The sequence below is a fragment of the Dendrobates tinctorius genome, unplaced genomic scaffold, assembly GCF_039654945.1.
Source record: "Dendrobates tinctorius isolate UK_male_01 unplaced genomic scaffold, ASM3965494v1 ptg000215l, whole genome shotgun sequence".
Taxonomy (NCBI): Eukaryota; Metazoa; Chordata; class Amphibia; order Anura; family Dendrobatidae; genus Dendrobates; species Dendrobates tinctorius.
The window spans coordinates 3869805-3887906 of NW_027361882.1; the positions used below are offsets into that span (position 1 = coordinate 3869805).

Sequence of the window (18102 nt, forward strand, 5' to 3'; positions counted from 1 at the left end):
GACTACTACCACTAATATCCCACATCATCCCGTCAGCCAGAGCCACCGGACTACTACCCCTAATATCCAACATCATCCCGTCAGCCAGAGCCACCGGACTACTACATCTAATATCCCACATCATCCCATCAGCCAGAGGCACCGGGCTACTACCCCTAATATCCCACATCATCCCGTCAGCCAGAGCCACCGGACTACTACCCCTAATATCCAACATCATCCCGTCAGCCAGAGCCACTGGACTACTACATCTAATATCCCACATCATCCCGTCAGCCAGAGCCACCGGACTACTACCCCTAATATCCCACATCATCCCGTCAGCCAGAGCCACCGGACTACTACCCCTAATATCCCACATCATCCCATCAGCCAGAGCCACCGGACTACTACCCCTAATATCCCACATCATCCCGTCAGCCAGAGCCACCGGACTACTACCCCTAATATCCCACATCATCCCATCAGCCAGAGTCACCGGACTACTACCCCTAATATCCCACATCATCCCGTCAGCCAGAGCCACCGGACTACTACCCCTAATATCCCACATCATCCCATCAGCCAGAGTCACCGGACTACTACCCCTAATATCCCACATCATCCCGTCAGCCAGAGCCACCGGACTACTACCCCTAATATCCCACATCATCCCATCAGCCAGAGCCACCGGACTACTACCCCTAATATCCCACATCATCCCGTCAGCCAGAGCCACCGGACTACTATCCCTAATATCCCACATCATCCTGTCAGCCAGAGCCACCAGACTACTACCACTAATATCCCACATCATCCCATCAGCCAGAGCCACCGGACTACTACCACTAATATCTCACATCATCCCGTCAGCCAGAGCTACCGGACTACTACCCCTAATATCCCACATCATCCCGTCAGCCAGAGCCACCGGACTACTATCCCTAATATCCAACATCATCCCGTCAGCCAGAGCCACTGGACTACTACATCTAATATCCCACATCATCCCATCAGCCAGAGGCACCGGGCTACTACCCCTAATATCCCACATCATCCCGTCAGCCAGAGCCACCGGACTACTACCCCTAATATCCAACATCATCCCGTCAGCCAGAGCCACTGGACTACTACATCTAATATCCCACATCATCCCATCAGCCAGAGGCACCGGACTACTACCCCTAATATCCCACATCATCCCGTCAGCCAGAGCCACCGGACTACTACCCCTAATATCCCACATCATCCCATCAGCCAGAGCCACCGGACTACTACCCCTAATATCCCACATCATCCCGTCAGCCAGAGCTACCGGACTACTACCCCTAATATCCAACATCATCCCATCAGCCAGGGCCACCAGACTACTACCACTAAATATCCCACATCATCCCGTCAGCCAGAGCCACCGGACTACTACCACTAATATCCCACATCATCCCGTCAGCCAGAGCTACTACCCCTAATATCCAACATCATCCCATCAGCCAGAGCCACCGGACTACTACCCCTAATATCCCACATCATCCCGTCAGCCAGAGCCACCGGACAACTACTACTAATATCTCACATCATCTCGTCAGCCAGAGCCACCGGACTACTACCACTAATATCCCACATCATCCCGTCAGCCAGAGCTACCGGACTACTACCCCTAATATCCCACATTATCCCATCAGCCAGAGCCACCGGACAACTACTACTAATATCTCACATCATCTCGTCAGCCAGAGCCACCGGACTACTACCACTAATATCCCACATCATCCCGTCAGCCAGAGCCACCGGACTACTACCCCTAATATCCCACATCATCCCATCAGCCAGAGTCACCGGACTACTACCACTAATATCCCACATCATCCCGTCAGCCAGAGCTACCGGACTACTACCCCTAATATCCAACATCATCCCATCAGCCAGGGCCACCGGACTACTACCCCTAATATCCCACATCATCCCATCAGCCAGAGCCACCGGACTACTACCCCTAATATCTCACATCATCCCGTCAGTCAGAGCCACCGGACTACTACCACTAATATCCCACATCATCCCGTCAGCCAGAGCCACTGGACTACTACCCCTAATATCCCACATCATCCCGTCAGCCAGAGTCACCGGACTACTACCCCTAATATCCCACATCATTCCGTCAGCCAGAGCCACCGGACTACTACCCCTAATATCTCACATCATCCCGTCAGTCAGAGTCACCGGACTACTACCACTAATATCCCACATCATCGAGTCAGCCAGAGCCACCGGACTACTACCCCTAATATCCAACATCATCCCGTCAGCCAGAGCCACTGGACTACTACATCTAATATCCCACATCATCCCATCAGCCAGAGGCACCGGACTACTACCCCTAATATCCCACATCATCCCATCAGCCAGAGTCACCGGACTACTACCCCTAATATCCCACATCATCCCGTCAGCCAGAGCCACCGGACTACTACCCCTAATATCCCACATCATCCCATCAGCCAGAGCCACCGGACTACTACCCCTAATATCTCACATCATCCCGTCAGTCAGAGCCACCGGACTACTACCACTAATATCCCACATCATCCCGTCAGCCAGAGCCACCGGACTACTACCCCTAATATCTCACATCATCCCATCAGCCAGAGGCACCGGGCTACTACCACTAATATCCCACATCATCCCGTCAGCCAGAGCCACCGGACTACTACCCCTAATATCCCACATCATCCCGTCAGCCAGAGCCACCGGACTACTACCCCTAATATCTCACATCATCCCATCAGCCAGAGGCACCGGGCTACTACCCCTAATATCCCACATCATCCCGTCAGCCAGAGCCACCGGACTACTACCACTAATATCCCACATCATCCCGTCAGCCAGAGCCACCGGACTACTACCCCTAATACCTCACATCATCCCATCAGCCAGAGGCACCGGGCTACTACCCCTAATATCCCACATCATCCCGTCAGCCAGAGCCACCGGACTACTACCCCTAATATCCAACATCATCCCGTCAGCCAGAGCCACTGGACTACTACATCTAATATCCCACATCATCCCATCAGCCAGAGGCACCGGACTACTACCCCTAATATCCCACATCATCCCATCAGCCAGAGTCACCGGACTACTACCCCTAATATCCCACATCATCCCGTCAGCCAGAGCCACCGGACTACTACCCCTAATATCCCACATCATCCCATCAGCCAGAGCCACCGGACTACTACCCCTAATATCTCACATCATCCCGTCAGTCAGAGCCACCGGACTACTACCACTAATATCCCACATCATCCCGTCAGCCAGAGCCACCGGACTACTACCCCTAATATCCCACATCATCCCATCAGCCAGAGCCACCGGACTACTACCCCTAATATCTCACATCATCCCATCAGCCAGAGTCACCAGACTACTACCCCTAATATCCCACATCATCCTGTCAGCCAGAGCCACCGGACTACTACCCCTAATATCTCACATCATCCCATCAGCCAGAGTCACCAGACTACTACCCCTAATATCCCACATCATCCCGTCAGCCAGAGCCACCGTACTACTACCCCTAATATCCCACATCATCCCGTCAGCCAGAGCCACCGGACTACTACCCCTAATATCCCACATCATCCCATCAGCCAGAGCCACCGGACTACTACCCCTAATATCCCACATCATCCCGTCAGTCAGAGCCACCGGACTACTACCCCTAATATCCCACATCATCCCATCAGCCAGAGCCACCGGACTACTACCCCTAATATCTCACATCATCCCGTCAGTCAGAGCCACCGGACTACTACCACTAATATCCCACATCATCCCGTCAGCCAGAGCCACTGGACTACTACCCCTAATATCCCACATCATCCCATCAGCCAGAGCTACCGGACTACTACCCCTAATATCCCACATCATCCCGTCAGTCAGAGCCACCGGACTACTACCCCTAATATCCCACATCATCCCGTCAGCCAGAGCCACCGGACTACTACCTCTAATATCTCACATCATCCCGTCAGCCAGAGCCACCGGACTACTACCCCTAATATCTCACATCATCCCGTCAGTCAGAGCCACCGGACTACTACCACTAATATCCCACATCATCCCGTCAGCCAGAGCCACTGGACTACTACCCCTAATATCCCACATCATCCCATCAGCCAGAGCTACCGGACTACTACCCCTAATATCCCACATCATCCTGTCAGCCAGAGCCACCGGACTACTACCCCTAATATCCCACATCATCCCATCAGCCAGAGCCACCGGACTACTACCCCTAATATCCCACATCATCCCATCAGCCAGAGCCACCGGACTACTACCCCTAATATCCCACATCATCCCGTCAGCCAGAGCCACCGGACTACTACCCCTAATATCTCACATCATCCCGTCAGTCAGAGCCACCGGACTACTACCCCTAATATCCCACATCATCCCGTCAGCCAGAGCCACCGGACTACTACCCCTAATATCCCACATCATCCCATCAGCCAGAGCCACCGGACTACTACCCCTAATATCTCACATCATCCCGTCAGTCAGAGCCACCGGACTACTACCCCTAATATCCCACATCATCCCATCAGCCAGAGCCACCGGACTACTACCACTAATATCCCACATCATCCCGTCAGCCAGAGCCACTGGACTACTACCCCTAATATCCCACATCATCCTATCAGCCAGAGCCACTGGACTACTACCACTAATATCCCACATCATCCTATCAGCCAGAGTCACCGGACTACTACCCCTAATATCCCACATCATCCTATCAGCCAGAGCCACCGGACTACTACCACTAATATCCCACATCATCCTATCAGCCAGAGTCACCGGACTACTACCACTAATATCCCACATCATCCCGTCAGCCAGAGCCACCGGACTACTACCACTAATATCCCACATCATCCCGTCAGCCAGAGCCACCGGACTACTACCACTAATATCCCACATCATCCCATCAGCCAGAGCCACCGGACTACTACCCCTAATATCCCACATCCTCCCATCAGCCAGAGCCACTGGACTACTACCACTAATATCCCACATCATCCCGTCAGCCAGAGCCACCGGACTACTACCACTAATATCCCACATCATCCCGTCAGCCAGAGCCACCGGACTACTACCACTAATATCCCACATCATCCTATCAGCCAGAGTCACCGGACTACTACCCCTAATATCCCACATCATCCTATCAGCCAGAGCCACCGGACTACTACCACTAATATCCCACATCATCCCATCAGCCAGAGCCACTGGACTACTACCACTAATATCCCACATCATCCTATCAGCCAGAGTCACCGGACTACTACCACTAATATCCCACATCATCCCGTCAGCCAGAGCCACCGGACTACTACCACTAATATCCCACATCATCCCGTCAGCCAGAGCCACAGGACTACTACCACTAATATCCCACATCATCCTATCAGCCAGAGCCACCGGACTACTACCCCTAATATCTCACATCATCCCGTCAGCCAGAGCCACCGGACTACTACCACTAATATCCCACATCATCCCGTCAGCCAGAGCCACCGGACTACTACCACTAATATCCCACATCATCCCGTCAGCCAGAGCCACCGGACTACTACCACTAATATCCCACATCATCCTATCAGCCAGAGCCACCGGACTACTACCACTAATATCCCACATCATCCCGTCAGCCAGAGCCACCGGACTACTACCCCTAATATCCCACATCATCCCATCAGCCAGAGTCACCGGACTACTACCCCTAATATCCCACATCATCCCGTCAGCCAGAGCCACCGGACTACTACCCCTAATATCCCACATCATCCCGTCAGCCAGAGCCACCGGACTACTATCCCTAATATCCCACATCATCCTGTCAGCCAGAGCCACCAGACTACTACCACTAATATCCCACATCATCCCATCAGCCAGAGCCACCGGACTACTACCACTAATATCTCACATCATCCCGTCAGCCAGAGCTACCGGACTACTACCCCTAATATCCCACATCATCCCGTCAGCCAGAGCCACCGGACTACTATCCCTAATATCCAACATCATCCCGTCAGCCAGAGCCACTGGACTACTACATCTAATATCCCACATCATCCCATCAGCCAGAGGCACCGGGCTACTACCCCTAATATCCCACATCATCCCGTCAGCCAGAGCCACCGGACTACTACCCCTAATATCCAACATCATCCCGTCAGCCAGAGCCACTGGACTACTACATCTAATATCCCACATCATCCCATCAGCCAGAGGCACCGGACTACTACCCCTAATATCCCACATCATCCCGTCAGCCAGAGCCACCGGACTACTACCCCTAATATCCCACATCATCCCATCAGCCAGAGCCACCGGACTACTACCCCTAATATCCCACATCATCCCGTCAGCCAGAGCCACCGGACTACTACCCCTAATATCCCACATCATCCCGTCAGCCAGAGCCACCGGACTACTACCCCTAATATCCCACATCATCCCGTCAGCCAGAGCCACCGGACTATTACCCCTAATATCCCACATCATCCTGTCAGCCAGAGCCACCGGACTACTACCCATAATATCCCACATCATCCCGTCAGCCAGAGCCACCGGACTACTATCCCTAATATCCCACATCATCCTGTCAGCCAGAGCCACCGGACTACTACCCCTAATATCCCACATCATCCCATCAGCCAGAGCCACCGGACTACTATCCCTAATATCCCACATCATCCTGTCAGCCAGAGCCACCAGACTACTACCACTAATATCCCACATCATCCCATCAGCCAGAGCCACCGGACTACTATCCCTAATATCCCACATCATCCTGTCAGCCAGAGCCACCAGACTACTACCACTAATATCCCACATCATCCCATCAGCCAGAGCCACCGGACTACTATCCCTAATATCCCACATCATCCTGTCAGCCAGAGCCACCAGACTACTACCCCTAATATCCCACATCATCCCATCAGCCAGAGCCACCGGACTACTATCCCTAATATCCCACATCATCCTGTCAGCCAGAGCCACCAGACTACTACCACTAATATCCCACATCATCCCATCAGCCAGAGCCACCGGACTACTATCCCTAATATCCCACATCATCCTGTCAGCCAGAGCCACCAGACTACTACCCCTAATATCCCACATCATCCCGTCAGCCAGAGCTACCGGACTACCACCCCTAATATCCCACATCATCCCATCAGCCAGAGCCACCGGACTACTACCCCTAATATCCCACATCATCCCGTCAGCCAGAGCTACCGGACTACCACCCCTAATATCCCACATCATCCCATCAGCCAGAGCCACCGGACTACTACACCTAATATCCCACATCATCCCGTCAGCCAGAGCCACCAGACTACTACCCCTAATATCCCACATCATCCCGTCAGCCAGAGCTACCGGACTACTACCCCTAATATCCAACATCATCCCATCAGCCAGGGCCACCAGACTACTACCACTAAATATCCCACATCATCCCGTCAGCCAGAGCCACCGGACTACTACCACTAATATCCCACATCATCCCGTCAGCCAGAGCTACCGGACTACTACCCCTAATATCCCACATCATCCCATCAGCCAGAGCCACCAGACTACTACCCCTAATATCCCACATCATCCCGTCAGCCAGAGCTACCGGACTACTACCCCTAATATCCAACATCATCCCATCAGCCAGGGCCACCAGACTACTACCACTAAATATCCCACATCATCCCGTCAGCCAGAGCCACCGGACTACTACCACTAATATCCCACATCATCCCGTCAGCCAGAGCTACCGGACTACCACCCCTAATATCCCACATCATCCCATCAGCCAGAGCCACCAGACTACTACCCCTAATATCCCACATCATCCCGTCAGCCAGAGCTACCGGACTACCACCCCTAATATCCCACATCATCCCATCAGCCAGAGCCACCGGACTACTACACCTAATATCCCACATCATCCCGTCAGCCAGAGCCACCAGACTACTACCCCTAATATCCCACATCATCCCGTCAGCCAGAGCTACCGGACTACTACCCCTAATATCCAACATCATCCCATCAGCCAGGGCCACCAGACTACTACCACTAAATATCCCACATCATCCCGTCAGCCAGAGCCACCGGACTACTACCACTAATATCCCACATCATCCCGTCAGCCAGAGCTACCGGACTACTACCCCTAATATCCAACATCATCCCATCAGCCAGAGCCACCGGACTACTACCCCTAATATCCCACATCATCCCGTCAGCCAGAGCCACCGGACAACTACTACTAATATCTCACATCATCTCGTCAGCCAGAGCCACCGGACTACTACCACTAATATCCCACATCATCCCGTCAGCCAGAGCTACCGGACTACTACCCCTAATATCCCACATTATCCCATCAGCCAGAGCCACCGGACAACTACTACTAATATCTCACATCATCTCGTCAGCCAGAGCCACCGGACTACTACCACTAATATCCCACATCATCCCGTCAGCCAGAGCCACCGGACTACTACCCCTAATATCCCACATCATCCCATCAGCCAGAGTCACCGGACTACTACCACTAATATCCCACATCATCCCGTCAGCCAGAGCTACCGGACTACTACCCCTAATATCCAACATCATCCCATCAGCCAGGGCCACCGGACTACTACCCCTAATATCCCACATCATCCCATCAGCCAGAGCCACCGGACTACTACCCCTAATATCTCACATCATCCCGTCAGTCAGAGCCACCGGACTACTACCCCTAATATCCCACATCATCCCATCAGCCAGAGTCACCGGACTACTACCCCTAATATCCCACATCATCCCATCAGCCAGAGCCACCGGACTACTACCACTAATATCCCACATCATCCCGTCAGCCAGAGCCACCGGACTACTACCCCTAATATCCCACATCATCCCATCAGCCAGAGTCACCGGACTACTACCACTAATATCCCACATCATCCCGTCAGCCAGAGCTACCGGACTACTACCCCTAATATCCAACATCATCCCATCAGCCAGGGCCACCGGACTACTACCCCTAATATCCCACATCATCCCATCAGCCAGAGCCACCGGACTACTACCCCTAATATCCCACATCATCCCGTCAGCCAGAGTCACCGGACTACTACCCCTAATATCCCACATCATTCCGTCAGCCAGAGCCACCGGACTACTACCCCTAATATCTCACATCATCCCGTCAGTCAGAGTCACCGGACTACTACCACTAATATCCCACATCATCGAGTCAGCCAGAGCCACCGGACTACTACCCCTAATATCCAACATCATCCCGTCAGCCAGAGCCACCGGACTACTACCCCTAATATCCCACATCATCCCATCAGCCAGAGTCACCGGACTACTACCCCTAATATCCCACATCATCCCGTCAGCCAGAGCCACCGGACTACTACCCCTAATATCCCACATCATCCCATCAGCCAGAGCCACCGGACTACTACCCCTAATATCTCACATCATCCCGTCAGTCAGAGCCACCGGACTACTACCACTAATATCCCACATCATCCCGTCAGCCAGAGCCACCGGACTACTACCCCTAATATCTCACATCATCCCATCAGCCAGAGGCACCGGGCTACTACCACTAATATCCCACATCATCCCCTCAGCCAGAGCCACCGGACTACTACCCCTAATATCCCACATCATCCCGTCAGCCAGAGCCACCGGACTACTACCCCTAATATCTCACATCATCCCATCAGCCAGAGGCACCGGGCTACTACCCCTAATATCCCACATCATCCCGTCAGCCAGAGCCACCGGACTACTACCACTAATATCCCACATCATCCCGTCAGCCAGAGCCACCGGACTACTACCCCTAATATCTCACATCATCCCATCAGCCAGAGGCACCGGGCTACTACCCCTAATATCCCACATCATCCCGTCAGCCAGAGCCACCGGACTACTACCCCTAATATCCAACATCATCCCGTCAGCCAGAGCCACTGGACTACTACATCTAATATCCCACATCATCCCATCAGCCAGAGGCACCGGACTACTACCCCTAATATCCCACATCATCCCATCAGCCAGAGTCACCGGACTACTACCCCTAATATCCCACATCATCCCGTCAGCCAGAGCCACCGGACTACTACCCCTAATATCCCACATCATCCCATCAGCCAGAGCCACCGGACTACTACCCCTAATATCTCACATCATCCCGTCAGTCAGAGCCACCGGACTACTACCACTAATATCCCACATCATCCCGTCAGCCAGAGCCACCGGACTACTACCCCTAATATCCCACATCATCCCATCAGCCAGAGCCACCGGACTACTACCCCTAATATCTCACATCATCCCATCAGCCAGAGTCACCAGACTACTACCCCTAATATCCCACATCATCCTGTCAGCCAGAGCCACCGGACTACTACCCCTAATATCTCACATCATCCCATCAGCCAGAGTCACCAGACTACTACCCCTAATATCCCACATCATCCCGTCAGCCAGAGCCACCGTACTACTACCCCTAATATCCCACATCATCCCGTCAGCCAGAGCCACCGGACTACTACCCCTAATATCCCACATCATCCCATCAGCCAGAGCCACCGGACTACTACCCCTAATATCCCACATCATCCCGTCAGTCAGAGCCACCGGACTACTACCCCTAATATCCCACATCATCCCATCAGCCAGAGCCACCGGACTACTACCCCTAATATCTCACATCATCCCATCAGCCAGAGTCACCAGACTACTACCCCTAATATCCCACATCATCCCATCAGCCAGAGCCACCGGACTACTACCCCTAATATCCCACATCATCCCGTCAGCCAGAGCCACCGGACTACTACCCCTAATATCCCACATCATCCCATCAGCCAGAGCCACCGGACTACTACCCCTAATATCTCACATCATCCCGTCAGTCAGAGCCACCGGACTACTACCCCTAATATCCCACATCATCCCATCAGCCAGAGCCACCGGACTACTACCCCTAATATCTCACATCATCCCATCAGCCAGAGTCACCAGACTACTACCCCTAATATCCCACATCATCCTGTCAGCCAGAGCCACCGGACTACTACCCCTAATATCTCACATCATCCCATCAGCCAGAGTCACCAGACTACTACCCCTAATATCCCACATCATCCCGTCAGCCAGAGCCACCGTACTACTACCCCTAATATCCCACATCATCCCGTCAGCCAGAGCCACCGGACTACTACCCCTAATATCCCACATCATCCCATCAGCCAGAGCCACCGGACTACTACCCCTAATATCCCACATCATCCCGTCAGTCAGAGCCACCGGACTACTACCCCTAATATCCCACATCATCCCATCAGCCAGAGCCACCGGACTACTACCCCTAATATCTCACATCATCCCGTCAGTCAGAGCCACCGGACTACTACCACTAATATCCCACATCATCCCGTCAGCCAGAGCCACTGGACTACTACCCCTAATATCCCACATCATCCCATCAGCCAGAGCTACCGGACTACTACCCCTAATATCCCACATCATCCCGTCAGTCATAGCCACCGGACTACTACCCCTAATATCCCACATCATCCCGTCAGCCAGAGCCACCGGACTACTACATCTAATATCTCACATCATCCCGTCAGCCAGAGCCACCGGACTACTACCCCTAATATCTCACATCATCCCGTCAGTCAGAGCCACCGGACTACTACCACTAATATCCCACATCATCCCGTCAGCCAGAGCCACTGGACTACTACCCCTAATATCCCACATCATCCCATCAGCCAGAGCTACCGGACTACTACCCCTAATATCCCACATCATCCTGTCAGCCAGAGCCACCGGACTACTACCCCTAATATCCCACATCATCCCATCAGCCAGAGCCACCGGACTACTACCCCTAATATCCCACATCATCCCATCAGCCAGAGCCACCGGACTACTACCCCTAATATCCCACATCATCCCGTCAGCCAGAGCCACCGGACTACTACCCCTAATATCTCACATCATCCCGTCAGTCAGAGCCACCGGACTACTACCCCTAATATCCCACATCATCCCGTCAGCCAGAGCCACCGGACTACTACCCCTAATATCCCACATCATCCCATCAGCCAGAGCCACCGGACTACTACCCCTAATATCTCACATCATCCCGTCAGTCAGAGCCACCGGACTACTACCCCTAATATCCCACATCATCCCATCAGCCAGAGCCACCGGACTACTACCACTAATATCCCACATCATCCTGTCAGCCAGAGCCACTGGACTACTACCCCTAATATCCCACATCATCCTATCAGCCAGAGCCACTGGACTACTACCACTAATATCCCACATCATCCTATCAGCCAGAGTCACCGGACTACTACCCCTAATATCCCACATCATCCTATCAGCCAGAGCCACCGGACTACTACCACTAATATCCCACATCATCCCATCAGCCAGAGCCACTGGACTACTACCACTAATATCCCACATCATCCTATCAGCCAGAGTCACCGGACTACTACCACTAATATCCCACATCATCCCGTCAGCCAGAGCCACCGGACTACTACCACTAATATCCCACATCATCCCGTCAGCCAGAGCCACCGGACTACTACCACTAATATCCCACATCATCCTATCAGCCAGAGCCACCGGACTACTACCCCTAATATCTCACATCATCCCGTCAGCCAGAGCCACCGGACTACTACCCCTAATATCTCACATCATCCCGTCAGCCAGAGCCACCGGACTACTACCACTAATATCCCACATCATCCCGTCAGCCAGAGCCACCGGACTACTACCACTAATATCCCACATCATCCCGTCAGCCAGAGCCACCGGACTACTACCACTAATATCCCACATCATCCTATCAGCCAGAGCCACCGGACTACTACCACTAATATCCCACATCATCCCGTCAGCCAGAGCCACCGGACTACTACCCCTAATATCCCACATCATCCCGTCAGCCAGAGCCACCGGACTACTACCACTAATATCCCACATCATCCCTTCAGCCAGAGCCACCGGACTACTACCACTAATATCCCACATCATCCCGTCAGCCAGAGCCACCGGACTACTACCCCTAATATCCCACATCATCCCATCAGCCAGAGCCACTGGACTACTACCCATAATATCCCACATCATCCCGTCAGCCAGAGCCACCGGACTACTACCACTAATATCCCACATCATCCCGTCAGCCAGAGCCACCGGACTACTACCACTAATATCCCACATCATCCTATCAGCCAGAGTCACCGGACTACTACCACTAATATCCCACATCATCCCGTCAGCCAGAGCCACCGGACTACTACCCCTAATATCCCACATCATCCCGTCAGCCAGAGCCACCGTACTACTACCCCTAATATCCCACATCATCCCGTCAGCCAGAGCCACCGGACTACTACCCCTAATATCCCACATCATCCCATCAGCCAGAGCCACCGGACTACTACCCCTAATATCCCACATCATCCCGTCAGTCAGAGCCACCGGACTACTACCCCTAATATCCCACATCATCCCATCAGCCAGAGCCACCGGACTACTACCCCTAATATCTCACATCATCCCGTCAGTCAGAGCCACCGGACTACTAGCACTAATATCCCACATCATCCCGTCAGCCAGAGCCACTGGACTACTACCCCTAATATCCCACATCATCCCATCAGCCAGAGCTACCGGACTACTACCCCTAATATCCCACATCATCCCGTCAGTCAGAGCCACCGGACTACTACCCCTAATATCCCACATCATCCCGTCAGCCAGAGCCACCGGACTACTACCTCTAATATCTCACATCATCCCGTCAGCCAGAGCCACCGGACTACTACCCCTAATATCTCACATCATCCCGTCAGTCAGAGCCACCGGACTACTACCACTAATATCCCACATCATCCCGTCAGCCAGAGCCACTGGACTACTACCCCTAATATCCCACATCATCCCATCAGCCAGAGCTACCGGACTACTACCCCTAATATCCCACATCATCCTGTCAGCCAGAGCCACCGGACTACTACCCCTAATATCCCACATCATCCCATCAGCCAGAGCCACCGGACTACTACCCCTAATATCCCACATCATCCCATCAGCCAGAGCCACCGGACTACTACCCCTAATATCTCACATCATCCCGTCAGTCAGAGCCACCGGACTACTACCCCTAATATCCCACATCATCCCGTCAGCCAGAGCCACCGGACTACTACCCCTAATATCCCACATCATCCCATCAGCCAGAGCCACCGGACTACTACCCCTAATATCTCACATCATCCCGTCAGTCAGAGCCACCGGACTACTACCCCTAATATCCCACATCATCCCATCAGCCAGAGCCACCGGACTACTACTACTAATATCCCACATCATCCCGTCAGCCAGAGCCACTGGACTACTACCCCTAATATCCCACATCATCCCATCAGCCAGAGCCACCGGACTACTACTACTAATATCCCACATCATCCCGTCAGCCAGAGCCACTGGACTACTACCACTAATATCCCACATCATCCTATCAGCCAGAGTCACCGGACTACTACCCCTAATATCCCACATCATCCTATCAGCCAGAGCCACCGGACTACTACCACTAATATCCCACATCATCCCATCAGCCAGAGCCACTGGACTACTACCACTAATATCCCACATCATCCTATCAGCCAGAGTCACCGGACTACTACCACTAATATCCCACATCATCCCGTCAGCCAGAGCCACCGGACTACTACCACTAATATCCCACATCATCCTATCAGCCAGAGCCACCGGACTACTACCCCTAATATCTCACATCATCCCGTCAGCCAGAGCCACCGGACTACTACCACTAATATCCCACATCATCCCGTCAGCCAGAGCCACCGGACTACTACCACTAATATCCCACATCATCCCGTCAGCCAGAGCCACCGGACTACTACCACTAATATCCCACATCATCCTATCAGCCAGAGCCACCGGACTACTACCACTAATATCCCACATCATCCTATCAGCCAGAGTCACCGGACTACTACCCCTAATATCCCACATCATCCTATCAGCCAGAGCCACCGGACTACTACCACTAATATCCCACATCATCCCATCAGCCAGAGCCACTGGACTACTACCACTAATATCCCACATCATCCTATCAGCCAGAGTCACCGGACTACTACCACTAATATCCCACATCATCCCGTCAGCCAGAGCCACCGGACTACTACCACTAATATCCCACATCATCCCGTCAGCCAGAGCCACCGGACTACTACCACTAATATCCCACATCATCCCATCAGCCAGAGCCACCGGACTACTACCCCTAATATCCCACATCCTCCCATCAGCCAGAGCCACTGGACTACTACCACTAATATCCCACATCATCCCGTCAGCCAGAGCCACCGGACTACTACCACTAATATCCCACATCATCCCGTCAGCCAGAGCCACCGGACTACTACCACTAATATCCCACATCATCCTATCAGCCAGAGTCACCGGACTACTACCCCTAATATCCCACATCATCCTATCAGCCAGAGCCACCGGACTACTACCACTAATATCCCACATCATCCCATCAGCCAGAGCCACTGGACTACTACCACTAATATCCCACATCATCCTATCAGCCAGAGTCACCGGACTACTACCACTAATATTCCACATCATCCCGTCAGCCAGAGCCACCGGACTACTACCACTAATATCCCACATCATCCCGTCAGCCAGAGCCACAGGACTACTACCACTAATATCCCACATCATCCTATCAGCCAGAGCCACCGGACTACTACCCCTAATATCTCACATCATCCCGTCAGCCAGAGCCACCGGACTACTACCACTAATATCCCACATCATCCCGTCAGCCAGAGCCACCGGACTACTACCACTAATATCCCACATCATCCCGTCAGCCAGAGCCACCGGACTACTACCACTAATATCCCACATCATCCCGTCAGCCAGAGCCACCGGACTACTACCACTAATATCCCACATCATCCCGTCAGCCAGAGCCACCGGACTACTACCCCTAATATCCCACATCATCCCATCAGCCAGAGTCACCGGACTACTACCACTAATATCCCACATCATCCCGTCAGCCAGAGCCACCGGACTACTACCACTAATATCCCACATCATCCCGTCAGCCAGAGCCACCGGACTACTACCACTAATATCCCACATCATCCCGTCAGCCAGAGCCACCGGACTACTACCACTAATATCCCACATCATCCTATCAGCCAGAGCCACCGGACTACTACCACTAATATCCCACATCATCCCGTCAGCCAGAGCCACCGGACTACTACCCCTAATATCCCACATCATCCCGTCAGCCAGAGCTACCGGACTACTACCCCTAATATCCCACATTATCCCATCAGCCAGAGCCACCGGACAACTACTACTAATATCTCACATCATCTCGTCAGCCAGAGCCACCGGACTACTACCACTAATATCCCACATCATCCCGTCAGCCAGAGCCACCGGACTACTACCCCTAATATCCCACATCATCCCATCAGCCAGAGTCACCGGACTACTACCACTAATATCCCACATCATCCCGTCAGCCAGAGCTACCGGACTACTACCCCTAATATCCAACATCATCCCATCAGCCAGGGCCACCGGACTACTACCCCTAATATCCCACATCATCCCATCAGCCAGAGCCACCGGACTACTACCCCTAATATCTCACATCATCCCGTCAGTCAGAGCCACCGGACTACTACCACTAATATCCCACATCATCCCGTCAGCCAGAGCCACTGGACTACTACCCCTAATATCCCACATCATCCCGTCAGCCAGAGTCACCGGACTACTACCCCTAATATCCCACATCATTCCGTCAGCCAGAGCCACCGGACTACTACCCCTAATATCTCACATCATCCCGTCAGTCAGAGTCACCGGACTACTACCACTAATATCCCACATCATCGAGTCAGCCAGAGCCACCGGACTACTACCCCTAATATCCAACATCATCCCGTCAGCCAGAGCCACTGGACTACTACATCTAATATCCCACATCATCCCATCAGCCAGAGGCACCGGACTACTACCCCTAATATCCCACATCATCCCATCAGCCAGAGTCACCGGACTACTACCCCTAATATCCCACATCATCCCGTCAGCCAGAGCCACCGGACTACTACCCCTAATATCCCACATCATCCCATCAGCCAGAGCCACCGGACTACTACCCCTAATATCTCACATCATCCCGTCAGTCAGAGCCACCGGACTACTACCACTAATATCCCACATCATCCCGTCAGCCAGAGCCACCGGACTACTACCCCTAATATCTCACATCATCCCATCAGCCAGAGGCACCGGGCTACTACCACTAATATCCCACATCATCCCGTCAGCCAGAGCCACCGGACTACTACCCCTAATATCCCACATCATCCCGTCAGCCAGAGCCACCGGACTACTACCCCTAATATCTCACATCATCCCATCAGCCAGAGGCACCGGGCTACTACCCCTAATATCCCACATCATCCCGTCAGCCAGAGCCACCGGACTACTACCACTAATATCCCACATCATCCCGTCAGCCAGAGCCACCGGACTACTACCCCTAATACCTCACATCATCCCATCAGCCAGAGGCACCGGGCTACTACCCCTAATATCCCACATCATCCCGTCAGCCAGAGCCACCGGACTACTACCCCTAATATCCAACATCATCCCGTCAGCCAGAGCCACTGGACTACTACATCTAATATCCCACATCATCCCATCAGCCAGAGGCACCGGACTACTACCCCTAATATCCCACATCATCCCATCAGCCAGAGTCACCGGACTACTACCCCTAATATCCCACATCATCCCGTCAGCCAGAGCCACCGGACTACTACCCCTAATATCCCACATCATCCCATCAGCCAGAGCCACCGGACTACTACCCCTAATATCTCACATCATCCCGTCAGTCAGAGCCACCGGACTACTACC

General features: G+C 53.0%; 1 protein-coding gene across 1 annotated transcript in view; it reads right to left on the minus strand.

The window, feature by feature from the left end:
• The window catches only part of LOC141058837 (uncharacterized), a 147699-nt gene that overhangs the window by 91745 nt on the left and 37852 nt on the right, over positions 1-18102 (minus strand). The gene's annotated exons all lie outside the window — the stretch shown is intronic.